The sequence below is a fragment of the Schistocerca cancellata genome, unplaced genomic scaffold (genome assembly GCF_023864275.1).
Source record: "Schistocerca cancellata isolate TAMUIC-IGC-003103 unplaced genomic scaffold, iqSchCanc2.1 HiC_scaffold_718, whole genome shotgun sequence".
Taxonomy (NCBI): Eukaryota; Metazoa; Arthropoda; class Insecta; order Orthoptera; family Acrididae; genus Schistocerca; species Schistocerca cancellata.
In genome coordinates, this window is record NW_026046729.1 from 21,207,208 (window position 1) to 21,234,885 (window position 27,678).

Consider the following 27,678-nt stretch of genomic DNA (forward strand, 5'->3'; position numbering starts at 1 on the left):
CAACTGAGCTACCGAAGCACGTCCCTAGACCACGGGTGATTTCGTTCTTAGTTATGTAGTAAATAACGTTGTGTTTCAGTGAATGGTACACTGTGAGACATTTTTATATAGGTCTTTAAGAGTGGAAATGAATTGTCGAATAAGAAATAGAGGCTGCCATTTAAAAAACTCATACCGCTGTTCATATCTTTGTAAAAAAGAAAGCTACAACGAAGAAAATCATGCTGATCGATGTCCCAAAGACGGCTAAAGAACATTTGCTTGAAACATTTTGTACTTTGCATCGGACAAACAGTTATTTAGGGTGGTCAAGGTAAATGGGACACCTTGTATATAAAGAAAAAGAGCGGTGAGGTTACAATTCCGTGGGCCACCCAGGACGGCACACTTGTCTCTGATGAACACTTGCCGTCAAGGACAACGTACTATTTTCTGCTACTTAAGAAGTCTGCGAGCCACATACATATCAGGGAAGCTACTCCGTATGTTCGGAAGTTTGTTAACAGTCTGCAGTGGGGCACTGGGTCGAAGATTTACCGGAAATTTGCGACAAAGGAATCTGCCTGTTTTACTTTATCAATGGCTCACAGGACATCCTCCAAGAAAAGGGAAGGTTCAGTTTCGCACCAAAGATGGTTTCTAGATCCGTGGTAATGATTTGACACCATACAAGCCTAACTCTCGCATTTATCACATACTCTTGATGACAAAGCAAGTAGAAAAGTGAGAAAAGTGGAAAAGAAGTGAATATCAAGTGCAATTGAAAAGTGGAGTTCAATGAAAACAAGACCTAAAATGTTAACTGTGTCTGGCTGTTCAAAAGAAGTAAACGAAAAAACAAAAATGTCAGTGATTTAATAAAAAGCTGTAAGTCGTACCAAGGCAATTACACATTTGTATAACCAACACCAGAACACACAACTAAATGCGACATCTCACTCGTTTCTTCGAATGACCTGGCAAACGCAAATAAAAAAGTGAATGAACCATTCAGGAATTTTCTGCTTCCAGCATCTCCAAACCACACATTTGTCGCTTACAAGACGTAACTTTCTTCGCGTGAAATATTTTTTGGCGAAAATAATGATGTTAACGCCAAACCACAACCTTATTTTCCATACTTAGACAATTAACTCTGGTAATTAGAGATCAAGTTCTCTTAAGTATGAAGTAAGGTTTTAAATTATTGAGCTGGCTAATGAAATGATGTTCAAAATATAAAAATTTTTATTCAAAAATTAAAAACCCGCCTCGATGGCGAAAAAAGCACCTAGTGACAAGTGTTAACCCAGGTTTCAGCGTACATAACTACACCTTCTACAGAATAACAATAAAACCCACAAGTGCCTGAGAAGACCTTGTCAATGATTGAAAGAACACAATAGCTATACATTTATAAACGAAAAAGGAAAGGAAAACACAATCAGTACATATGTACAAAGTCAAAACCACTACTTAATGGTGCACGCTCCACCTCACACCGGTGGAGCGCACACCATTAAGTTAAGTAGTGGTTTAGACTTTCTACATATGTACTTTTTATGTTTTCCTTTCCTTTTTAGTTTATAAATGTATAGCTATAGTGTTCTTTTAATCATTGACAAAGGTCTTCTTAGGCACTCATGGGTTTTATTGTTATTCTGTAGAAGGTGTAGTTATCTATGTCAAAACCTGGATTAACACTTAACGCCAGGTGCTTTTTTCGCAATCGAGGCGGGTTTGTAGCTCTTTAATATATTAAGCAACGATTGCGGACGCACTGGGATGTTGAAGGTTCTTAAAATTTTTTACATAGAGCAATGTTTTCTTTTAAAAAGAAGACACTGGCTTTTCATATTTCAGCTTGACATAAGGGATGTTGTACTCAGGGAAAAAGATCGTAAAAGTTGAATGTAAATCAGAGGGCTCGGAGGATTGGCTAAAAAATAGAAAATCTGTTGGGCAGTGAATATTACTGAAGCAAGCAGAGGAGCAACAAGTGGAAAGCTGTGGAACGAAAAGTTATACCAGGAATTTTCTGCAAACTCCCGCTATTTAAAAACTCCCTCACAACTTAGATTCAGACAGGCTCACTCCCGGCCGGAGTGGCCGAGCGGTTCTAGGCACTACAGTCTGGAACCGCGCGACCGCTACGGTCGCAGGTTCGAATCCTGCCTCGTGCATGGATGTGTGAGATGTCCTTAGGTTAGTTAGGTTTAAGTAGTTCTAAGTTCTAGGGGACTGTTGACCTCAGAAGTTGAGTCCCATAGTGCTCAGAGCCATTTGAACCAGGCTCACTCACCGACTGAACTATCCAATCGAAGATAATGCCCTACCTCCGCTGCTTAGACACATAGAAGCATTATCAGAACAGAAATTCAGAGAGTGGGTCGTTGGTTGGGCCTGGATGCCTGATGCTGTGAACAGCATCTGCAAACAAGGGCAGGGTACCGATTAGGTTTTTGGTTCTAATCTGCTAGGCACTTTCCAACTGCTCCACGTTGAGAAAGGATAAAGCGAACAAAGGTGACAGCAGTTATTACACAAAAGCTTAATGGTGTTGTTTCCTATTGTGGTCTGAGTCTGATGATATTACAGATAGGACCATCGTAGTGATGGACTTTGATATCGGTGGAGAGTTAGTCAGAATTTGAAACGGAATTACGGCATAGAGCCGGTGGTAGGTAAAGCAGTTGGCTCAGTTCAGTTCGTTGGTACGACATTGGCAAAATTAATCAAGAATAAAATATGAGTTATTCGAAATGTCTTGTGTGGCCGTTCAAAGGATATTTGCTGAAATTGGAAATCATACCAGATGGGAATAACTGGGAATATTGAACATGTACTAAAAAGGACACACGATTGTATGACTATAAACAATGTCACAGAAATGCTGAACAACCTTGTGTGTCCAGTTGCAGTGAAAGTGTGCCTGCATAGCTCCAGCAGATAGTATTTCATGTAGTATCTAGAAATTTACTATAGCCCCCTCATAGTTTCAGTGCAGCGTGCAGAGGAAAGCGAAATTTTTGATGTGGTTCTCTGCACTCTTCATAAGCGAATCGAATGGGAAGAAACCCTAAGAAATGGTGAGGTGGGAAATACTCCCTGCCATGCACTTCTCAGTTCTTTGCAGAACATAGATGTTGATATCGAGTTCTACTGTAGCAGTTTACCATTGAGTCAGTGGCCCGTACTCCCTAATGTCTTCTTCTGCTACGTGGATCACAAATTGATAATGTGACCGCACAGACAACAGCTACTAGACTTTCTGCAGCATCTCAAGAGAGCACAATCAGTTTCTGTCCTGGACGTCAAGCGAAGTCCAATCTAGAATGTACCATGCACCATAAAACAACGCACACAGATTTATACCTACAAAGACTAGTGATCTGCTCCAATTTCGCATGGCCACACGGGTATCACTGCCTTGGTTGGATTTTTTTTCTTTATTGTTATTTCACTTCCCAAAAAGGGGTGGGCTGGCAGTGGCACTATACGTCACTCTTCAACCAAGAGAGTTACAGAGATGACATAGGCAAATGAGGAAATAACACATAACATAGAATGGTATAAAGTGATGAATTAACAAGAACAAAAATACACTCCTGAAAATTGAAATAAGAACACCGTGAATTCATTGCCCCAGGAAGGGGAAACTTTATTGACACATTCCTGGGGTCAGATACATCACATGATCACACTGACAGAACCACAGGCACATAGACACAGGCAACAGAGCATGCACAATGTCGGCACTAGTACAGTGTATATCCACCTTTCGCAGCAATGCAGGCTGCTATTCTCCCATGGAGACGATCGTAGAGATGCTGGATGTAGTCCTGTGGAACGGCTTGCCATGCCATTTCCACCTGGCGCCTCAGTTGCACCAGCGTTCGTGCTGGACGTGCAGACGGCGTGAGACGACGCTTCATCCAGTCCCAAACATGCTCAATGGGGGACAGATCCGGAGATCTTGCTGGCCAGGGTAGTTGACTTACTCCTTCTAGAACACGTATGGTGGCACGGGATACATGCGGACGTGCATTGTCCTGTTGGAACAGCAAGTTCCCTTGCCGGTCTAGGAATGGTAGAACGATGGGTTCGATGACGGTTTGGATGTACCGTGCACTATTCAGTGTCCCCTCGACGATCACCAGTGGTGTACGGCCAGTGTAGGAGATCGCTCCCCACACCATGATGCCGGGTGTAGGCCCTGTGTGCCTCGGTCGTATGCAGTCCTGATTGTGGCGCTCACCTGCACGGCGCCAAACACGCATACGACCATCATTGGCACCAAGGCAGAAGCGACTCTCATCGCTGAAGACGACACGTCTCCATTCGTCCCTCCATTCACGCCTGTCGCGACACCACTGGAGACGGGCTGCACGATGTTGGGGCGTGAGCGGAAGACGGCCTAATGGTGTGCGGGACCGTAGCCCAGCTTCATGGAGACGGTTGCGAATGGTCCTCGCCGATACCCCAGGAGCAACAGAGTCCCTAATTTGCTGGGAAGTGGCGGTGCGGTCCCCTACGGCACTGCGTAGGATCCTACGGTCTTGGCGTGCATCCGTGCGTCGCTGCGGTCCGGTCCCAGGTCGACGGGCACGTGCACCTTCCGCCGACCACTGGCGACAACATCGATGTACTGTGGAGACCTCACGCCCCACGTGTTGAGTAATTCGGCGGTACGTCCACCCGGCCTCCCGCATGTCCACTATACGCCCTCGCTCAAAGTCCGTCAACTGCACATACCGTTCACGTCCATTCTGTCGCGGCATGCTACCAGTGTTCAAGACTGCGATGGAGCTCCGTATGCCACGGCAAACTGGCTGACACTGACGGCGGCGGTGCACAAATGCTGCGCAGCTAGCGCCATTCGACGGCCAACACCGCGGTTCCTTGTGTGTCCGCTGTGCCGTGCGTGTGTTCATTGCTTGTACAGCCCTCTCGCAGTGTCCGGAGCAAGTATGGTGGGTCTGACACACCGGTGTCAATGTGTTCTTTTTTCCATTTCCAGGAGTGTAGATGAGTAGAGACAATCGATTTAAAAATAACATAGATGATAGCCACACACACATGCGGAGAAAGAACACTGTGAGTCAGCACAAAAACAAAGAAACATCAGAGTGGGACACTGCTGGTGCTGGTGAAATGTAGTACTGCACACGGCACTGGAGTAACACTGACACCACAATGGAAATGTAAAAAATCGCTCCACTGGAAGGGACCTACCACCAGGTGAAGGAAGGAGGGGGGAGAGACGGTAAGGGAAAACCGGGATGGGGTAGTAGGGGGGACAGTGGAGGGGAGAAGGGAAAGGAGCGTGAAGCCCAGGGGGGGGGGGGTTGAAAAGATGGTGTGCAGTAGGTGAAAAGGTGGAAGAAGGGAAGGGGGAGAGGAAGGTAGTGAGGGAGCCCTGAGGAGTAAGAGGGGGAAGAAGGAGAAATTACATATGGTATGAGGGGTAGTGGAAGGCACGACAACATCATCTGAGAGGGAGAGGGGGAGAGTATGGACGGTGTGGAGATGAAGACCAGGTGGGACTCTGTGGTACAGGCCTGGCACTGGGCTAGGGCAGGAGAGGATGGGGGAAACCAAATGATGGGGGAAATCCAGTTTGTGGGAGACATACTGGATCTGTATTTACCTTGCTGGATGACTTCTTTATAATATGTACTGATATAAACAAAGCTCCCTCATGAATGAGTCTGTCCATTTATGAAAACTACACTCCTGGAAATTGAAATAAGAACACCGTGAATTCATTGTCCCAGGAAGGGGAAACTTTATTGACACATTCCTGGGGTCAGATACATCACATGATCACACTGACAAAACCACAGGCACATAGGCACAGGCTACAGAGCATGCACAATGTTGGCACTAGTACAGTGTATATCCACCTTTCGCAGCAATGCAGGCAGCTATTCTCCCATGGAGACGATCGTAGAGATGCTGGATGTAGTCCTGTGGAACGGCTTGCCATGCCATTTCCACCTGGCGCCTCAGTTGGACCAGCGTTCGTGCTGGACGTGCAGATCGCGTGAGACGACGCTTCATCCAGTCCCAAACATGCTCAATGGGGGACAGATCCGGAGATCTTGCTGGCCAGGGTAGTTGACTTACACCTTCTAGAGCACGTTGGGTGGCACGGGATACATGCGGACGTGCATTGTCCCGTTGGAACAGCAAGTTCCCTTGCCGGTCTAGGAATGGTAGAACGATGGGTTCGATGACAGTTTGGATGTACCGTGCACTATTCAGTATCCCCTCGATGATCACCAGTGGTGTACGGCCAGTGTAGGAGATCGCTTCCCGCACCATGATGCCGGGTGTTGGCCCTGTGTGCCTCGGTCGTATGCAGTCCTGATTGTGGCGCTCACCTGCACGGCGTCAAACACGCATACGACCATCATTGGCACCAAGGCAGAAGCGACTCTCATCGCTGAAGACGACACGTCCCCATTCGTCCCTCCATTCACGCCTGTCGCGACACCACTGGAGGCGGGCTGCACGATGTTGGGGCGTGAGCGGAAGACGGCCTAACGGTGTTCGGGACCGTAGCCCAGCTTCATGGAGACGGTTGCGAATGGTCCTCGCCGATACCCCAGGAGCAACAGTGTCCCTAATTTGCTGGGAAGTGGCGGTGCGGTCCCCTACGGCACTGCGTAGGATCCTACGGTCTTGGCGTGCATCCGTGCGTCGCTGCGGTCCGGTTCCAGGTCGACGGGCACGTGCACCTTCCGCCGACCACTGGCGACAACATCGATGTACTGTGGAGACCTCACGCCCCACGTGTTGAGCAATTCGGCGGTACGTCCACCCGGCCTCCCGCATGCCCACTATACGCCCTCGCTCAAAGTCCGTCAACTGCACATACGGTTCACGTCCATGCTGTCGCGGCATGCTACCAGTTATAAAGACTGTGATGGAGCTCCGTATGCCACGGCAAACTGGCTGACACTGACGGCGGCGGTGCACAAATGCTGGGTCAGGGATTTTCTCTGCCTCGTGATGGCTGGGTGTTGTGTGCTGTCCTTAGGTTAGTTAGATTTAAGTAGTTCTAAGTTCTAGGAGACTTATGACCACAGGAGTTGAGTCCCATAGTGCTCAGAGCCATTTGCACAAATGCTGCGCAGCTAGCGCCATTCGTCGGCCAACACCGCGGTTCCTTGTGTGTCCGCTGTGCCGTGCGTGTGTTCATTGCTTGTACAGCCCTCTCGCAGTGTCCGGAGCAAGTATGGTGGGTCTGACACACCGGTGTCAATGTGTTCTTTTTTCCATTTCCAGGAGTGTATATGAAAATCCCTACAGAGGTTTCGGAAATTGGCCTCCACACACGAAGAGTAAAATACAGCAGGGAACTATAATGTAGAATATGAACAGATTTTGATCACGCTTCGCTTCTCTCTGATGTTGTAACCATTGTTTACTGCTTTTCCCGCCGGATACCGCTTCCTTTGTTTCTGACAAGCTGATAACTGTCACCACTGCCACGAGATGTCACTCCAAACGTCAGCTGAACGAATAACAATGCAAGTATTGCACAATGGCCTTTGCTGTATATATTAAACTAAATACACAACGTAGCTGGTCTTGAATTTCTAAGATGTATAAATGTTTGCATCTATGGAAGTCGAGTACAGTACAGGTACGATATAAATGACGTTCGACAACGTACGGTAGACTTCATTGGGCGAATATATACACAGGGAGAATACGCTGTACACCATGGACGCTAAGAATGAACAGAAGTGTCTGGTCAAGTCCCAGATATTGCACTCACGGAACGTGAGCGATTTACGAGGGATGTCACTACTTACCCATCACTATGCCTCACAAAGAAAAACCGTCCAAGTATCAGTGCACAAGGCTTGCGATATCTCCAGTCATGAGAATTTAGCAGTGGAGTAGCAACACTCAGGGAAAGCTTTCTGGGAGCGGAATCACTACTAATTCAGGATCAAGGGTGCCATAAAACTGAAGGAACCCAGGCCACAGCTTGCTGAAGACGAAGATAAAGTTTTTGCGACATTCATCCCTCACATCTTTATCGCAACAGTGAATATTTGTGGAATACCCCGAGACCTAACGAAAAGCACAATACCCTCGTCAAGTTGCGATAAGGGTGACCAACGTTTTGTGTCGTCTCGTTGTCACTGTAGGCTTGTAGCATCGAAAGCAAGGAGAGGATAACACAAACTGCAGGGTTCTTTATTAACTTATACAAGAAGCTACTCAACGTAAGATAGTCCACGTGTTTGGTACAAGCTCTTGTGTAACAGTCCACCTCAGCGTCACTGCTGATGATGTACAAGCGGCAATATGTACACTACTCTGGTCGCTAGGTACTGACACTCTGAGCTAGAGGCTGAGCTAAGTGCGCCAGCGACTGGGCTGGGTGACTGTCTGTGGCTCACTCGTTGACTCACTGGATGACTGACTGACTTACTGACTGGTCCGTGGCGGCGATCTAAATACTGGCGGTCGAGAGGGCTATGGCAGTGCGTTCCTTGCCAGTGTGTCTTTGGCCTCCCTCGTGATAGGCTTGTTTTCTCCAGTGCCTACTATCGATCCCCTCGAGGCCTCTTCACACTAGGACTCTGAAAACCGGAAGTCCCCCACACCATGTACCAGTTCGAGATAAGGCGCGGAGGTTAGATGTTGTTTCGAAAGGCATAAGAGAGATACACGGAGAATGAGCGTGGTACTGCTAACAAACAACCAACAAATTTGCTGCATAATGATGTACCTCAGTTCGACATAGCATAATTTATGACAGTATGTAACTGTTGAAGCAGGCCAACAAATACCGTGATTGCAGTTTCAAGGAATCTGTAGAGATCCGTATAATGTTGTTCTTCCTTGAGGTTCCTTTCAATTGCAGGCTCAGCTACAGGCAAGGCAGTTAACTTGGAAAACTTTTTCATTAATATTTCAATTGTATCAATGGGGCTTATATAGAAGACTCTTCTAATAAGTTTTTCAATTAGGCACGAAAAAATTAATAATAATGTGTTGTTAAAACAATGAGGCTTTATGGAACTCCTCATCCCACTATCTTTGGTCACTGTCAATGGCCGGTCCCTACTACTCGGCTAATGGTTCAAATGGCTCTGAGCACTATGGGACTCAACATCTTAGGTCATAAGTCCCCTAGAACTTAGAACTACTTAAACCTAACTAACCTAAGGACATCACACACACCCATGCCCGAGGCAGGATTCGAACCTGCGACCGTAGCAGTCCCGCGGTTCCGGACTGCAGTACTCGGCTAATGAATACCAGTCTCATCACACGGGAGTTAAAGAAGGAATCAAATTCTTTTGAAAGAAGATTATATGTACTAAATAATAGTCCACTAAAAGCGCAGTGAAATTAGGCATTACCATCACTGCTCCTCAAACAGCGGTACAGAATGCAAACGTCAACAGTCCTGTGTCTTTACATGCCCCCATATCTAGCTGCACAGTCGCAGGTAAGGAAGTCGGTTTATACTATTCTTCACACTGACAACGTATTAATCCAGTTGCGGTCGGCACAGAAATAAAGAGTACTTAACAGTCTCATCTGGCATATCAACAGCTATTAACATTATAACTGAAAACCTAGCTATGGAGATTTCCCTTCTCCTTTCCTTCATTTCACAAATTACAATATGATTGGTTAGTATTCATCGCTATACACATGAAAAGTAAATTCGGATTCCTATAGTTAAGCATTTGCTCTCGCAAACATCAGGAGTTCAGGTCATATTTTATGATTCTGGTTGTTCATAAGCAACACTGTGAATAACTATTCGAGTTCTGCAGCCAGTATAAGAATAGAAGAATAGAAGAAGATTATGATGCCGTGCAGAAAATGTCTATCTGTTTTTATTTTGCTTTTGTCACTATACGTCTCAAAAAGCTAACTGTTCACAACTTCAATTTCTTGTTCGCAAAAAAATTTGATCAGTTAGATACGTATACAGGGTGGGTCAGAAGGCAAGGTACATGCTTTGACGGGTGGTACCATTGGTGATTCAGAACAAAAAACCTCTAATAAACATATGCCCTTTTTTTAACTGCTCCAGGTAAACCAATGAAAATAGCTGCGAATGGGAAAGGTGCACCCGACGGTAAATTAAGATATTGTTAGGCTATTGGTTGTTTAATTGTGTACGTTTCCTCACAGAAGATGTTCAAACAGTCAACTGTCATCTTCGGTGCAAGTTGCTGTTGTTGTAGACAGGTATCGTGTCGCCGATCGGAACTCAGTTTTGCACTCCTTTACCTGAGGACAAGCATGTAAAATAACAGCGAGAAGTTCGTCGCTTATAGATGTCGCTCTTCGGCCACCCCCACAAGCAGCAATCCAGTGGGGTAAGATTGGGCGACCTCGGTGGCCAAGCAAAGACTCTACGGCGACCGATTCAACGGCCAGGATCCGCTGTGTTGATATACTGTGTCACTGGCCGTACGGAACGTGCACGAGCTCCGTCATGTTGAAAGTGGATATTCTCCACGTACTCTGGTAACACATTTTGAAGAAACTCAGGATAACGTGTCCCAGTAAGACGGTTATCTCAAACAACTGGACCGATGAATTGGTCATCAATAACACCGCAACACACGTTGACTGAGAAACGTCATTGAAAATCGTTTCCACAGTAGCGTCCACATTTTCATTCGCCCATACATGAGAGTTGCGCGTGTTGTCGCGTATAAATGTTGACTCATCAGTGAACAGAATACATGGAGTGAATCGATCATTGGCAATGATCCACTGACAGAATTCTTGCCAGACGGCAGCATCTCCTTCATGCAGATGTTGTACACTCTGTCAATGAAAGGGATACAGGCCGTGCTCGTATACTGTGCGTATCGCTCGTTTTGTGGAATATCAATTTGGACAGCAATTCTTCTAGACCCACTAGTAGGGTTGCGTTCCACTACTAGAAGAATCTTCTCAACTTTATTAAGAGTTTGTTGTACGGGACGTTCATAGACAACAATTACCACGCTCACGCAATTCGTGAAACACCCTGCTATTGATTACTTCAGGGACAGCTACGAGTCAAATGCAATGTAAAGTTCACTGACCTAAAACCACCGCAGATATGGTCTGGGTTACGACATCTTATGACAGCAGGTTGTTATCTCATGCACACTGTCTGCAAATTTATACGTGAATCTGCTGATTCGACCTGTTGCGCCGCCATTCAGAAACAGCGTTCCAGGCGTTGTTTTCCAACAGGATAAGGCTCGCGCACATACCGTTGTTGTAACCCAACACACTCTGCAGAGTGTCAGCATGATGTCTTGGCCTGCTCGATAGCCAGATCTGTCGCCAGTTGAGGTCATATGGGACGACAACATCAGTGTCATTCACAACCACCATTAACCGTCCCTGTATTGACAGGTCAAGTGCAACGGGCATGGAACTGTATCCTACTGATATCCGGCACCTGTACAACACTGTGCATGCATGTTTGCATCCTTTCATTCAACATTCTGGCGGTTACACCGGTTATTGATGTACCATCATTTCTTATTTGCAATGGCTTATCTCGTGCTCAGATTAGGCTGTGATACTGCAATTTAATCACTTACATACGTTATCTAGGGAAATGTATTCCCGAAATTTCATTACTCTGCATTAATTATTTTTGGATACGATTTTTGCCGTTAGTATATATGTTTACATTAAAATTTTTATTCGTCATAACCCTTACTTGACGCAGCACGGAAGCGTCTATATCGAAGTATTCATCAAATTAATGTCCGTTTATGAATGGTAACAGCCAAACCTGAAGCCGATTCCCTGTCAACTCGCAAATGACATACTGAGTAGAATATTCAGTCAACATTGCTAATGATGAGTCATCTTTATATAGAAATCATCTACAAAGTTATATCTGTACATTATCCTAAACAAGATGAACATTGTCCCATCAATTTAATAACCTTAGGACTGGATAGGATGCATCCACAGTGTACACAGTGGGCTAAGAAATTTATTATATCTCCATTGGAATGTTATGTTACTGATCATTTCGTAGGAATGAAGTATAGCTTCCATTCATTTTTCAATAATATAAAGTTCGTTGCGCTTCATCGTAATGCTAGCTGAAAGTTTATGCATCCCCGGTTGGAAAAGTAGCGGGAAGACCTAATGCTCTCTGCTTTGGGTACTGTTTGTGTTGATTATTTTGGAAAATACACTGTGTGTCCTGTCAGTAATTTGGGAGCGACCACGTCTTATTGTTTCGGGAAACAGCACTTTGGCTGTTCCGAGGATTAAATACCGAAGTAAAATACATTCTATATTCTACAGGAAACTGTCTTTTTCGAGCAGCTACATATACTTCTTCACCTTATCAAATACTGACGTTCTGTCAAGGACAACCTCCAGAGAAACAGACTGTATCTATAGATACAATGTTAGCACACACTTTCCCTACCAACACAAGAGTACTGGAGCACGTTAACAACCGTTTTTTTAACATGTTGGTACACCTCACCGTCCATTGAGCTTCTCGTAAGATCTTTAAAACTTGTGAATACCCATAACTGTTGTGGTTGGCAGGAGAGCCAACACCGTGTTACTAGAGGAGGCCGAAAGGCACGCGTTTTAGCTCACGCAGGCTGGCGTCAGGTCTGGAACATGACAAGGAAATTACAATTTAGAAAAACGGACGTAGCTGGTGGAATACTTAACTTTAATCTATTAATGTTGAACGTCGGTGTTGACGGTATATGATTCACAATATCAATAGTAACTGATAATGGCGCCTTGCTAGGTCGTAGCAAATGACGTAGCTGAAGGCTATCCTAACTATCGTCTCAGCAAATGCGAACGTAAGAAAGCAGTGAACGATCGCTAGCAAACTCGGCTGTACTCGTACAACTGGGGCGAGTGCTAGGAAGTCTCTCTAGACCTGCCGTGTGGCGGCGCTCGGTCTGCAATCACTGATAGTGGCGACACGCGGGTCCGACGTATACTAACGGACCGCGGCCGATTTAAAGGCTACGACCTAGCAAGTGGGGTGTCTGGCGGTGACACCACATTCCTCCCCCGCAAATCGGCGTACAGTTGTGGCATAAGGCTTCCGCCCGCCGTGGGGAGGATCATATGTTGACGCATGCGACGAGGTGGAGAGCCTAACAACAGGCGAGGCTGTGCCACCCGCACCCTGCCATTCGGACCGCGGGGAGCTAGGAAACGCCTGAAAACCTGCTCCAGGGTGCACGGCAACATGCGGTGTCTGCGCCCGTAGAGAGAGGGGAGGCCGAAGGGTCGACCTCCATCGGGCCGGGGCACCCGACGAGCGAAGACGACACATGGTTCGGAGCGGGCAAGAGTTCCATGTCGGAGGACAACTGGTCCTGGGAAGCGATCGGCGGCGCGTGACCCAGGGATGCCCCAGGCGGTTGCAGCTACGCGTCCACTGCGGGCGTCGCCGGCGGGGGAACAGGCGGCGGCGGCGGCGGTGGCGGCGGCGCGTCGCCATGGCGCAAAATGGAAGGCAGCGTCGGTAACACTTGGGGCTGAGGCGAGCAAGTATATGGATCCCCAGGGCGCTGACCGGACGGCACCGTCGCTGAAAGCAGACGGGGAGCGTCAGATCCCGTGCGACGACAGAGGCGCAGCTGGTTGAGATGCCGGCGCACCTCACCAGAGGCCCCCAAAACCAGATACATAGCGCGTCGGAGGCAGCGAAGAATGCGCCCTTCTAGACAACGCCGTGCACCTCGGTAGTGGTGGTAGTAGACAACGTCGCCTGGAGCAAAAGCAGGTGTCTGCCACTGCACAGGAACCTGATGCGGTGGATGTAGCAAAGACATCAAGGTTCGATGAGGGCGACCGTGGAGCAACTCAGCCGGCGAGCGACCATCTCGGGGCTGAGAGCGATACGAGGACAAAAAGAGCAATAACATGTCCTCCCGAGAATGCGACTCATTTAACTTCAACATCTGTGACTTGAAAGTCCTAACCAATTGTTCAGCGGCACCGTTTGACTGTGGCGAAAACGGCGCGGACGTCAGATGTTGAATAACATTGGCCTTGCAGAATGACAGAAATTCTGCGGACATGAATTGTGGGCCATTGTCGGAAACAATAATCTGTGGAAGACCTTCAATACAAAAGACAGCAGATAACGCTTGGATGGTGGCAGATGACGTCGTGGATGACATCCGGACAACAAAAGGAAAATTACTGAATGAATCTACCACTACCAAACATCGAGCATTCCAGAATGGACCAGCAAAATCGATGTGTAAGCGTAGCCAAAGGGAAGTGGCTTTTGGCCATGTAAAGAATTTCTGTGGTGGTGCTGATTGTTGTTCGGCACACGCCATGCAAGAAGAGCACATATTCGTAATCGCGGCATCGATTCCGAACCAAGTACAGTGCTAACGAGCAAGTTGTTTCGTTCTCACTATACCCCAATGTCCTTGGTGGAGAAGCTGTAAGACAGAGGACTGTAACGAACGTGAGACCACGACCCTGGACTGATCATTATCTGAACGCAACAGCAAAACACCACGTCGTACAAAAAGTCTGAGCAAAAAATTGGCAAACCAACAGATCCTCGATCCGTGACTTTGACAAGGGCCATTGCGTAGCAACAAAATGCAAAACGGTAGCAAGGACAGGGTCAGCAGCTGTGGCTGTAGATACACGACGAAAATCAATCGCAAACGATTCGACCACGTCATCGGTTTCCGAATCAATGAACATGCAAGCAAGTGCGGAGGAATCGAATGCTCTGTCCTCAGCAACAGGCAAACGGGACAACGCATCGGCGTTTCCGTGCTTAGCAGTGGACCGATACAAGCTATCGTAGCGGTACTGCGAGAGAAAAATAGACCAGCGAATGAATTTCTGCGCTGTACGTGGAGGTACAGGATTGGTCGGATGAAAAAGCGATGTCAAAGGTTTGTGGTCTATGATTATGATAAAGTGACGACCATACAAGAAATCCTGAAACCTTGTAACACCAAATACGAGAGCCAACGCTTCTTTCTCGATCTGTGAATTATTTCTTTGCGCAGACGAGAGCAATTTGGACGCAAAGGCAATAGGGCGATCGTGCGATCCATCTTTGTGCGCAAGCACAGCACCGATCCCGAAATCCGATGCATCCACCATCAACAAAAGGGGCTTCTGTGGATCGAATGGCATAAGGCAAGTACTGGAGAGCAACGCCGATTTCAACTGGTGAAAGGCGCGTTCGCATTCTGTCGTCCAGACGAACGGAACACCTTTACGGCGTAAGCGATGAAGCGGAGCTGAAATGGAAGAGGCGTGTGGGATATATTTATGACAATAGTTAGTTTTTCCCAGCACACTCTGCAGCTGCTTCAAATTCTGCGGCGAAGTAAAGTCTTGTATGGCACGGAGATGCTCGGGACTGGGATGTATGCCTTGGGCATTAAGTACATGTCCGAGGGATGGCAAGTCACGAGCAAGAAACACACATTTGTCCTTCCGCAAGCGAAGACCATTTTGTCGCAAGACCTGAAATAATGTTCTGAGATTGGCTAAATGTTCTTCTTCCGTCTTTCTGGAGAACACAATATCACCCAGATAGTTTGCTGCGGTAGGGACCGACGCACAAACAGTTTGTAGATATTGCTGAAACAATGCAGGGGCGGATGCACACCCGAATGGCAGTCGTTTGAATTTATACAACCCAAGGTGCGTGTTAACCACCAAAACACGCTGGGATTCTTCGTCCACCGGTAATTGCAAGTACGCATCTGCTAGGTCTAACTTCGAAAAATATTTACCCGGGCACAGCTTGTCGAAAAGTTCTTCTGGGCGGGGTAAAGGAAAAGTAGCAATCACTAGTTGTGGATTCACTGTTGCCTTGAAGTCCACACAAAGTCTCAATTTTCCCAAATGTTTTGGCAAAATTACTAAGGGAGATCCAAAGAGAGAAGCCCACACACGTTCAATTACACCTTGTGATTCCAAATCGTGTAATGTTTTTGCGACCTTATCACGCAATGTGTGGGGAACATTGCAGGCTTTGAAAAATTTTGGTTGCACGTTACTTTCATTTCCAAATGTGCTTTATAGTTCTTAGCGCAACCGAGAGCCGGTGCAAAAATGTCTCCAAATTCTTCACATAGACGAGAAACACTGTCTGAAGGGACAGTCTGGTTCACTGATAGGACCAGATTTACTATGGACAAGTTAAACAACTGAAATAAATCGAAACCAAACAAATTCACTGCAAAAGAAGAACGAAGGACGTAAAATGACACAAGTTTTGTTTGTCCTTTGTATGTTGCAAGAAGGCTGCACTGTCCTAACACAGGGGTCTCTTGACCTGAATAGCTAGTTAACTTAATATTTGTGGCACGCAACGAAGAGATGCCTAGCAGTTTGTACATGTCTTGATTGATCAGTGAAACTGCAGCTCCAGTATCGAGCTGGAATGGTATCACTTTGCCGTTAATGTCCAAGTCCACAAAAAGTTTATTGTCCTGCTGACGACAAGAGCGACTGTCTCGTGCAATGTGAACTGACTCTGGTACAAAATCACTTGTGACTTGACGGGAGTTCCGGCGATGTCGACGCACACTATTTGTGGGACGAACACAGCCACTGTTAGAGAGTGTGGCACTGAGCGGAGTGGAATGAACTACATGAGCATCCATGGGCGAAGTTTTGCGAGCCTGAGTATCCTTGGTTCGATTACGATTCCGGCGGGAAGCAAAGGGCCTGGAATGGTTTTGAGCTTCCGAGCCGAGCTTTTTCTCGCAAACATTCTTAACATGTCCTTTTTTATGACAATAAAAGAAAATAGCTTGGTGTGATGGGCAATTCTCACGCGAATGTCTAGTAGCGCATCACGGGCATGATTTGAGCACTGCATTTGCATGCCAGCGCGGTACACATGGCTGAGAGCCTGGCGGCAGCGGCACGGACGGGCGCGAGGGCTGTTTACTGCTCCGTGCAGCTCGCCCAGCGAGCTGGTTCACCTGACACACTGCTGGCGAAGTTTCAAAAGATTCCTGAGCAAAGTCAAGTGTGTCCTGCTGATCCAATATGTCCATCACTCGATGAAGGGAGGGATTGACTTGTTTCAAAACCTGTTCCCTTATACGAACATCAGAATCGTTCTGTGCAATTGCATCACGTACCATAGTATCTGAATAAGGGAGTCCACATTGACACTTAAAAGCACAATCCCTAGTAAGGCCTTGCAAGGTTGCAACCCACTCCCGATTAGTCTGACCTGCCGTACGTTTTGTACAAAAGAATGTATACCATTTCGCAACTACATTGACTGATTCTTTGAAATATGAATCTAATGCAGACAAAATTTCTTCATTGAACAAAGTTGCTACGTCACGTCGTTGAAAAAATTTGACTATCACACGGTACGTTTGTATGCCGACCGATGATAAGAGATAAGACTGCCGCTCGTTACATTGAATTCTGTAGGCGGCGAGATGGAATCCAAATTGGCATGACCTCTTAGTCCAGCTTCCCAGTGCAACATCAAAAGGTCGAAAAGTTGGTGCAACAGTGTGTTGTGGCTGCGTTGGCAGTGGAGCGTTTTGTACAAAAGAATGTATACCATTTCGCAACTACATTGACTGATTCTTTGAAATATGAATCTAATGCAGACAAAATTTCTTCATAGAACAAAGTTGCTACGTCACGTCGGGGAAAAAATTTGAATATCACACGGTACGTTTGTATGCCGACCGATGATAAGACATAAGACTGCCGCTCATTACATTGAATTCTGTAGGCGGCGAGATGGAATCCAAATTGGCATGACCTCTCAGTCCAGCTTCCCAGTGCAACATCAAAAGGTCGAAAAGTTGGTGGAACAGTGTGTTGTGGCTGCGTTAGCGGTGGAGCGGCGGCTGCCGCATCGTTTTACATTGCACGTTGACCCTGGACGAGCTGTCCAAGGGCATCCAGTAATGCCTGCGTTTGCTGATTCTGTAAGCGATAAAATTCGGACAATACATCTGTGAGATTGTGGCGAAGGCATTACACAAGTAAATCCGGGCAGTTTGGAGAAGAACGCGATGTTGCCTCGTCGCCAATGTTGTGGTTGGCAGGAGAGCCAACACCGTGTTACTAGAGGAGGCCGAAAGGCGCACGTTTTAGCTCACGCAGGCTGGTGTGAGGTCTGGAACAGGACAAGGAAATTAGAATTTAGAAAAATGGACGTAGCTGGTGGAATACTTCACTTTAATCCATTAATGATGAATGTCAGTCTTGACAGTACATGATTCACAATATCAATAGTAACTGATAATGGCGCCTTGCTAGGTCGTAGCAAATGACATAGCTGAAGGCTATGCTAAACTATCGTCTCGGCAAATGAGAACGTAAGTAAGCAGTGAACCATCGCTAGCAAAGTCGGCTGTACTCGTACAACTGGGGCGAGTGCTGGGAAGTCTCTCTAGACCTGCCGTGAGGCGGCGCTCGGTCTGCAATCACTGATAGTGGCGACACGCGGGTCCGACGTATACTAACGGACCGCGGCCGATTTAAAGGCTACCACCTAGCAAGTGTGGTGTCTGGCGGTGACACCACAATAACCATATTAGAATGAAACTTAATGCTGAACCTACAATATATCATTAAAAGAATCCGGACACCCCCAAAACACGTTCTTCATATTAGGTGCTTTGTGCTGCCGCCTACTGCCTGGTACTCCATTTAAGCGACCTCAGTAGTCATTAGAAATCGTGAGAGAGCAAAATGGGGCACTCCGCGGAACTCACGGTCTTCGAACGTGGTCAGGTGATTGGGAGTCACTTGTGTGATACGTCTGTACGCGAGGTTTACACACAGCTAAACATCCCTAGGTCCCCTGTTTCTGATGTGATAGTGAAGTGGAAACGTGAAGAGACACGTACCACACAAAAGCACACAGGCTGAGCTCGTCTGTTGACTGACAGAGACCGCCGACAGTTGAAGCGGGTCGTAATTTATAATAGGCATACATCTATCCACACCATCACAATGGAATTCTAAACTGCATCAGGACCCACTGCAAGTACTATGACAGTTTGGCGGAAGATGAGAAAACTTGAATTTCATGGTGTAGAGGCTGCTCATAAGCCATTTATCACGCCTCGCTTGGTGTAAGGAGGGTAAACACTGGACGATTCAACAGTGGAAGAACGTTGTGTGGAGTGATGAATGACCGTACACAAAATGGTGATCCGATGGCAGGGTGTCGGTATGGGAAATACCCGGTGAACGTCATCTGCCAGCGAGTGTAGTGCCGACAGTAAAATTCGGAGATCTGGTGTTGTGGTGTGGTCATGGAGGGGGCTTGCACCACTTGTTGTTTTCGGTGGCACTATCACAGCACAGGCCTACATTGGTGTTTTAAGCACCTTCTTGCTTCGCACTGTTGAAGAGCAATTCGGGGACGGTGATTGCATCTTTCAACACGATCGGGCACCTGTTCATAATTCATGGCCTGTGGCGGTGTGGTCACACAATTATATCGTTGTAATCGACTGGCTTGCACAGAATCCTGACCTGAATCCTACAGACACCTTTGGGATGTTTTGGAACGCCGACTTTGTGGCAGGCCTCACCGACCGACATCGATACCTCTCCTCAGTGCTCTACCCCGTGAAGAATCGGCTGCCATTCCCCAAGAAATCTTCCAGCACCTGATTCAAGTACGCCTGCGAGAGTGGAAGCTGTCATCAAGGCTAGGGTGGGCAAACACTGTATTGAATTCCAGCATTACCTATGGAGGGCACCACTAACTTGTAAGTCATTTTCAGCCTGGTGTCCGTATACTTTTGATCACATTGTGTATATACAGGCAAATGACAGAATTTAAACCCATTACAAAACTGCCCTACAAAATATGCCAGTATAGAAATTTAAAATTATTACTGTTTGCAAACGAAGTAATTTAATCATTCATCAAGTTAAGTATTGGCATTCTCTGGTCGTGATATTGGAACTACTCTCCTATTCTGATTATTACTGGTCCTACAAAACATAGTAGAAAGACCTTGGGATAGTCAGCAGGTAATGATCTACTTTTGTTGAAAAATGGTTCAAATGGCTCTGAGCACTATGGGACTTCTATGGTCATTAGTCCCCTAGAACTTAGAACTACGTAAACCTAACTAACCTAAGCACATCACATACATCAATGCCCGAGGCAGGATTCGAACCTGCGGCCGTAGCGGTCGCGCAGTTCCAGACTGTAGCGCCTAGAACCGCTCGACCACTTTGGCCGGCGATCTACTTTTGTTACTACCGAAGAAACACAAGGTTATATTAACACATTTGCACAACGTTTTGGTTACAAGTACTCACTTCCTACTGAGATGTTCACTTAACGTCTATCAGGGAAAGGCTTACAAAAGCTATGAAATAGTGTAGGATTGCAGGGTTGCAAGTACAGACGAGTATTGGAAAGCATCATTAAACGAATGCAAATGTGGCGTCCAAAACTGTGGCTTGGGACTGTTATGACTACTAAACGAAACAAGGGTCATAATGACTTCGGTGTATTACAGCAAAAACGATTAATAAACAAGTGGAAACCGATGGCAACTTTAACATAATATAATCATAAACCAATTAATGAAAGTCTGTGGCACATTAAATACTTGACATGTATGACTAGGGAGCCAGGCAGAAAGAAGCTGATAATCTCACAAGAAAATTATTTATAATTGCGAAATGCCTAGTCATTGTAGTTAGGTTAATGGAAGGAGATACTACTACAGGTGGCAATACGTCACGCTTTTTGGGAAACGCTAATTACTCTACAAATGCCGGTCTTCAGGGTGAGGCTATAAACAATGAAATTACGAAACGTGACTTTAATTTTCCCACACCCTGTCTCACGGTTGCGGCATGATCTCACAATAATATAGTAGGTCGTGGCTGAAGTGTCCGCCCACTGTAGCTGAGTGGTCAGCGCGACAGAATGTCAATCCTAAGGGCCCGGGTTCGATTCCCGGCTGTGTCGGAGATTTTCTCCGCTCAGGGACCTGGTGTTGTGTTGTCCTAATCATCATCATTTCATCCTCATCGACGAGCAAATCGCCGAAGTGGTGTCAACTCGACAGACTTGCACCCGGCGAACTGTCTACCCGACGGGAGGCCCTACTCACACGACGACGACGACGGCGGCGGTGGCTGAGGTAACTGCTGACTCAATCACTGGTGTAAGCAGTACCCCTGCCACTGACTAAGTCCAAATTGGCCCGAAATGATTCTACGTCAACAGTGTATCAGCTTAGGCGGCACTGCTGTGACACTCGGCGACGAAGTCTGGTAGCGGAGGCTGCGGATTTTGATCTCAGTCTCAGGTCGAATGTTAGTTAGTAGTAAACCTAGCACTGCCGCGTTTTCCGCCTGTCAGTGAATTTTGATTGGCTCGGCTACTGATCTTCCAGGTGCCGACCGATCAAAATGTTCGCTAAAAACACTTGTCTCCATCCTCTGAGTGACTAACGAGTGACTTTAGTTCTGCCAGGTTGTATCGTAAATGCTCGCGTCGTCCTCTTAATGTAGCTTTTTCCGGATAATGAGGAACTTTGGCTCGTTGCAGACCGATGTCTCTTCCTAACTTAGAATTTATTTGAGTTTCCTAATACTGGAAAGTTTTACATCCAGTAAACACTGTTTTTCGCTAAGTCAAGGCGTTCGATAGTCTCTCAAGTTGTCAAAGGCCCAGGAACGAGGGAACAAGATTCCTCTATGAAGAGATGGTGCATAATTCTTTTGGACTTTTCAATGTAACACATACACATAATGTTTGACCATGGAAGCATCTTTGGCCATGAGCACTATGGGACTTAACTTCTGAGGTTCAAAAATGGTTCAAATGGCTCTCAGCACTATGAGACTTAACATCTGTGGTCATCAGTCCCCTAGAACATAGAACTACGTAAACCTAACTAACCTAAGGACATCACACACATCCATGCCCGAGGCAGGATTCGAACCTGCGACCGTAGTGGTCGCGCGGTTCCAGACTGTAGCGCCTAGAACCGCTCGGCCACTCCGGCTGGCAAAGCGTCTTTACAAGATTAAATTCTACTTTTGGCATAATTGATAGAAGCGGGAGAATATCGGACATCAGTACTTCACTACAGTAATAAAGCTCTGCAGTAAACTAATAAATACAGTAAACAAATGAATATTGTTAACTTTCCGAAGATGTAAGGGGTGCTGCGAAGTCCAACGATGTAAGCAAGAGAGACTTCAGCTGTACACGAGTCTCGCCGGTCTGCAGTGGGACGAAGTCGTAATTTGTTCTTATGTGATAGCTTTACCATACTTTCTGATTAGATTAATTTTTTGAGAGTAATAATTTCAAGATACTGAACTCTTACTACACTGACGGCAAGAAAGAAAAAAAGAAAAAAAGAAATCGCAACACCAAGAAGCAGTGCGACATAAATAAAAATGCGTAGGTGCGTTTCTAGAACCGAAAGTTGCTGTCTTTCAAAATTTCGCGTCAGTCGAGGATAGATATGACATTTGTTTTAAATACACGCTTTAACGTTCGTGAGCGTTAGTTACCTTTGAGATTCGACGAGAGCTTTTGATGTCTCTATGATGACAACACCTCGCTGAGTTTGAACGAGGCCGTGAAATAAGGCTAAGAGAAGTTCTATGTCACCTCTGCGATATTGCATAAAGAAATGTCAGGAGTGTAGTCACTGTACATGACTGATGGAAGCAGTGGTTACGGGAACGTACAGTCTCTAGGAGACTGGGATCTAGATGACCACGTGTCGCTACCGAGAGGGAGGACCATCGGCGTATGGTTCTGGTGCATCGTATTACATCTGCAGCAGCAATTTGAACAGCACTTGGCACCACAGTGACAAAACGAACTGTTAAAAATTGGTTACTTCAAGGACAGCTCGGAGTCAGATGCCACTAACCCCAAACCACCACCGTCTGCGACTTCAGTGCTGTCAAGCGTGAGCTCACTCGAGAGCCCGGTAGAGGTTTGTTGTGTTTCCTGATGAAAGCTGATTCTGCCTCGGTGGCAGTGATGGATAGAAGGGAGCCAGTTGAGGGCGCGGAATCAACCTGTGTACGTTCCGGAAACACTGGTCCTACACTTGGAGTTATGGCCCAGGGTGCAATTTCGTATGACAGCAGGAGTTCTCTCCTGGTTATCGCACGCATCCTGACTGCAGATTCGTACGTCAGTCTGATGATTCGACCTGTTGTGTTGCCATTCATGAATAGGATGTTTTAGAAAACGATAGCGCTGTTGGAAACCAACATGCTCTACAGAGTGTCGACGTGTTGCCTTGGCCTGCTAGATCACAAAATCTTTCTCCAGTCAAGCATACATGTGACGTCATCTGACGACAACTTCAGTTCCATCCACAACCAGCATTAACCGTTGTTGTATTCACCGTTCAAATGCAACAGCCATGGAATTCCATTCCACAAATTGACATCCCGGCCCTGTACAACACAATGCACGCACGTCTGCGCACTTACATCCAACATCCTGGCGGTTACACCCGTTTTTAGTCTACCTTCATTTCACATTTCCAATGGGTTATCTCGTGCTTACATTTGGCTGTGATCTTGCAGTGTTAATCACTTAAATATGTTGGCAGGAGAGCTTCTGTGGAGTTTGGAAGGTACGAGACGAGGTACTGGCGGAATTAAAGCCGTGAGGACGGGTCGTGAGTCGTGCTCGGGTAGCTCAGTTGGTAGAGCACTTGTCAGCGAAAGGGAAAGATCCCGAGTTAGAGTCTCGGTCCGGCATACAGATTTAATCAGCCAGGAAGTTTCATATCAGCGCACACTTCGCTGTAGAGTGAAACTTTCATTCTACTTAAATGTGCTACTTAGAGAAAACTATTCACGGAACATCATTACTCTACATTAACTAATTTTTAGCGTTGCGATTTTTTTCACGCTGTGTGCAGGTAAACGCATCATAATGGCATTCCGGAATTTATTTCATATAAATCGGCTAGGCGTGTGACCACTTTAAAATCACTGCTCACCAGCTTGCATCTTCCGAAAATTCCGGACGCACTGCAAGTGCTGCCTCGAGGGACAATATCTAGGAGAGCTTCTCACAGAATAGGTAGGAAGACATACTACACGCCGATACAGTAAGATAATCAAAGTGCTGTCTGAACCAGGGCAGTCTCGGATGGGAAGGCTTGACCAGGAAACTGTATGCCACCTATAACACATCATTCGGAGTCACGGCTGAACTGAGAAACTTGAATGGAGGCTTGGTACCGCGAGGGGATTTTTCTATTTGAAGGTGTGTAATTGGTCCGCTGTAACGTTGACGTAGTTCACAGCTGACATATGGCCTGTGATTACTATCATAAGACCAATGGAAGCGCCGGTTTATGCTATATAACGTAATATAGCCTACATCGGGCTGCATCTGTAATGCAGTGTGTGTTTCGAGCGGCGTATATGTACACCATCATTGAACTGGTGTAACAGGATATGTGATTCATCCAATCAGAACACATTTGATCTATGGTCCAATCTCGGTGATCTGACGCCCCCTGCGATACCAATTGGCGATTTTGTAAGGTCAACATGGAAACATGTTGGGTACGTCTGCTGTGAAGCCCCATTTTCAGCCACGCGTGCTGCACGGAGAGCTCCGAATCACTTGTTCCAGCACCGCCATCCTACTTTGTGGTCAAATGTACCGAATATCGCCGCCTATTTTTCTTTACAGAACGAGAAAGTGTTCAAACTGCTACGTTGTGTGATGATATTAAAACACAGATTTCAGCCGCCACAGGCAGCAGTTTGGAAACAGTTGTGGAGTTTCGCAAGAAACAGAAAAAGAATACAACGTTCAGTACAAAATTGAAATCTTTGGCCGGCCGGAGTGGCCGAGCGGTTCTAGGCGCTACAGTCTGGAACCGCGCGACCGCTACGGTCGCAGGTTTGAATCCTGCCTCGGGCATGGATGTGTGTGATGTCCTTAGGTTGGTTAGGTTTAATTAGTTCTAAGTTCTAGGCGACTGATGACCTCAGAAGTTGAGTCCCATAGTGCTCAGAGCCATTTGAACCATTTGAACCTTGTTGCCTACTTATGATTTCGGCATCCTTCAACTATTGTCCACAGATGCGCACAACAGCGGCACACGAACTCACGACCAGCTTCGCCGTTTACAAGATGCTTGTTCTGTAGCGCCAACCCGTACCAATCTTCTCATTCCCAAAGTTGATAACGTCAGTAGACTTCCCCATTTGTGTACCGCCGTTGGAATGATTCATCATTCCTCGCTGGTACCCTTGTATACTTTCCTTACCGATTCAGGTGTCTGCAACGCCACCAGGTGACATGTGGCATTCACTCTTATGGTTTGGAGTAGTGGTGACGTTCTCGTTTATCATTGTGTGGAACTGTACATACGTAATGTTCATTTATTTATTTTTAGAGGCTAGAATTTTAAAGCCTATTCTGTTAAGGACATTATATTATAAAGTGTTTTGTGGCGGCGTTCGTAGCGACAAACACTTCGCTGTAGAAACGGCTTATGAAGTCACCGCTACACTTTTAATAGCGGGCGGACCGCTGAAACAGTGAACAGAAAGATGGAAACCCAAACACTCTGATTAAATAAAAGCCGGTACTTATCTTTATTAACGAAGATACAGAAACACAGTAGTGAACTCCGTGTCTACAGAAATCTGTGTAGTTCGAGTCGGAGCGGCTAGGTCAGCGTCGGCTGACGACAAACAACAACTCTGCTGCGATGAACACACAACTGACTAGCAAGTACACAAATCGGTGGCGAGTATACAACTGAGCGGCGAATACAGAACTGTCCTAGCGCTCGCGACTCCAGCGCTTAAGAAGCCAGAAGCCAGCGGTGGCGCGCGCAGACTTGCGGCCATTTCCTGTATCGCTGGCGCTGCTTATGCGGACGGCGTCCGGACTTTAATGCTGCCAACCGTTTGGCAGCGGGCTCGGTTGGCATTACTGGCTAGGATATAACAAAGTGTGCCCTGTAGCTACGAATGCGGCGTGAAGGCAATGCGATACTTTGGAAAAAAACGGACCACAGATATATGAGGTAATCAGGAAGTGTCCGTTTGAGTGCGATGCTGCAGCGTGTATGCAACGTAGCACGACACCAATGCGGATATACACTGAAGCGACAAAGAAATTGGTATAGACTGGTATAGGTACGCATTTTCAAATACAAAGATATGTAAAGAAGCAGAATACGGCGCTGCGGTCGACAACGCCTATATAAGACAACAAGTACGTGGTGTAGTTGTTAGATCGGTTACTGTTGCGAAAATGTCATGTTATCAAGATTTAAGTGAGTTTCAATGTGCTGTCACTGTCGGCGTACGAGCGATGGGTCGCAGCATCTCCGAGGTAGTGATGAAGTAGGGATTTTCCCATACGACAATTTCACGATTGTTCGTTCAATATCAGGAGTCCGGTATAACGTCAAATCTCCGACATCACTGCGGCCGGAAAAAGATCTCGCAAGACCGGGACCAACGGCGAATGAAGAGAATCGTTCAATGTGATAGAAGTGCAATCCTTCCGCAAATTGCTGAGATGTCGATGCTGGGCCATCAACAAGTGCCACGTCCACTCGTGTACCCTTGATGATGACTGCACGACACAATGATTTACGCCTCGCCTGAGCTCGTCGACCCCGACATTAGATTGTTGATGACTGAAAACATGTTGCCTGGTCAGACGAGTCCCGTTTCAAATTCTGTCTAGCGAATGGACGAGTACGGGTATGGAGACAACCTCATGAATCCATGGACCATGCATGACAGCAGGGAAGTCTTCAGCTTTGGAAGTGATGAGGCGGTGTAAGGAAAGTTGAGGTTGTGGCTCCATCCAAAAATACTACAGAGACGGTATCAACTAACTGGTCTCTCGCTTGAAGAAATGAGTTCCTCGCCACGGTGACCGTGTTGAGAAATAAATGTGTAGAAATGAATATTACAGATATAGAATGTTAATAGAGCTTGTTTTACTTAAAAATCTTCAAAAGTTTTCACATAAAAAATTCGGAGGCAATACTTTTCAGCAGACCCTCGTACATGTAAACAGCATGGGAATGAGCCAGAGCGCAGTAATTCATAAATCTACTCATACTGTGACGGCAACTCGAGGTATTGTTACAGATTACCTATCGTCTTACCAATATCAGTAAACGGTTAGAATGGTCGCTTTTTCCCCTTGGAACCTGTCTTTCTAATGGGTTCCAGATCAACAAGGAAATTAATTTCATTATTTCGCATAGTTACAGACGGAATTTACAAATGTACGATGCTGTTATAATCCACTTATCAAACAGAATATCTTTCTTTACTGGTGTAACACAACAAACCAAGTATTAATATTAGAACCACACCAATATAAACACATAAAAAGAAAGTTTTACTTCACTCCGGTTCTCAGATCTCCTGAAGATAGACATTGAGTGTGGATATTGTATCACCGATACAGTCCCTTTGATTGATCAGAGATGTCACTAAACACGCCCAAAGATGTAAATAAATATGCATGAGCAGCGCCTATTAGACGGAGGGGGTCCGAATCCATTCATTTCCAGTCATTCCAACAGGAAGGAGGTACACGCTTCGTGTTGTCTGTAGTTCAGCCATGCCCAGACTGTCAATACCGCTGTTCGATCGCGTCCGCATGGTTACTCTGTGTCACTAAGGGCTCTCTGCAAT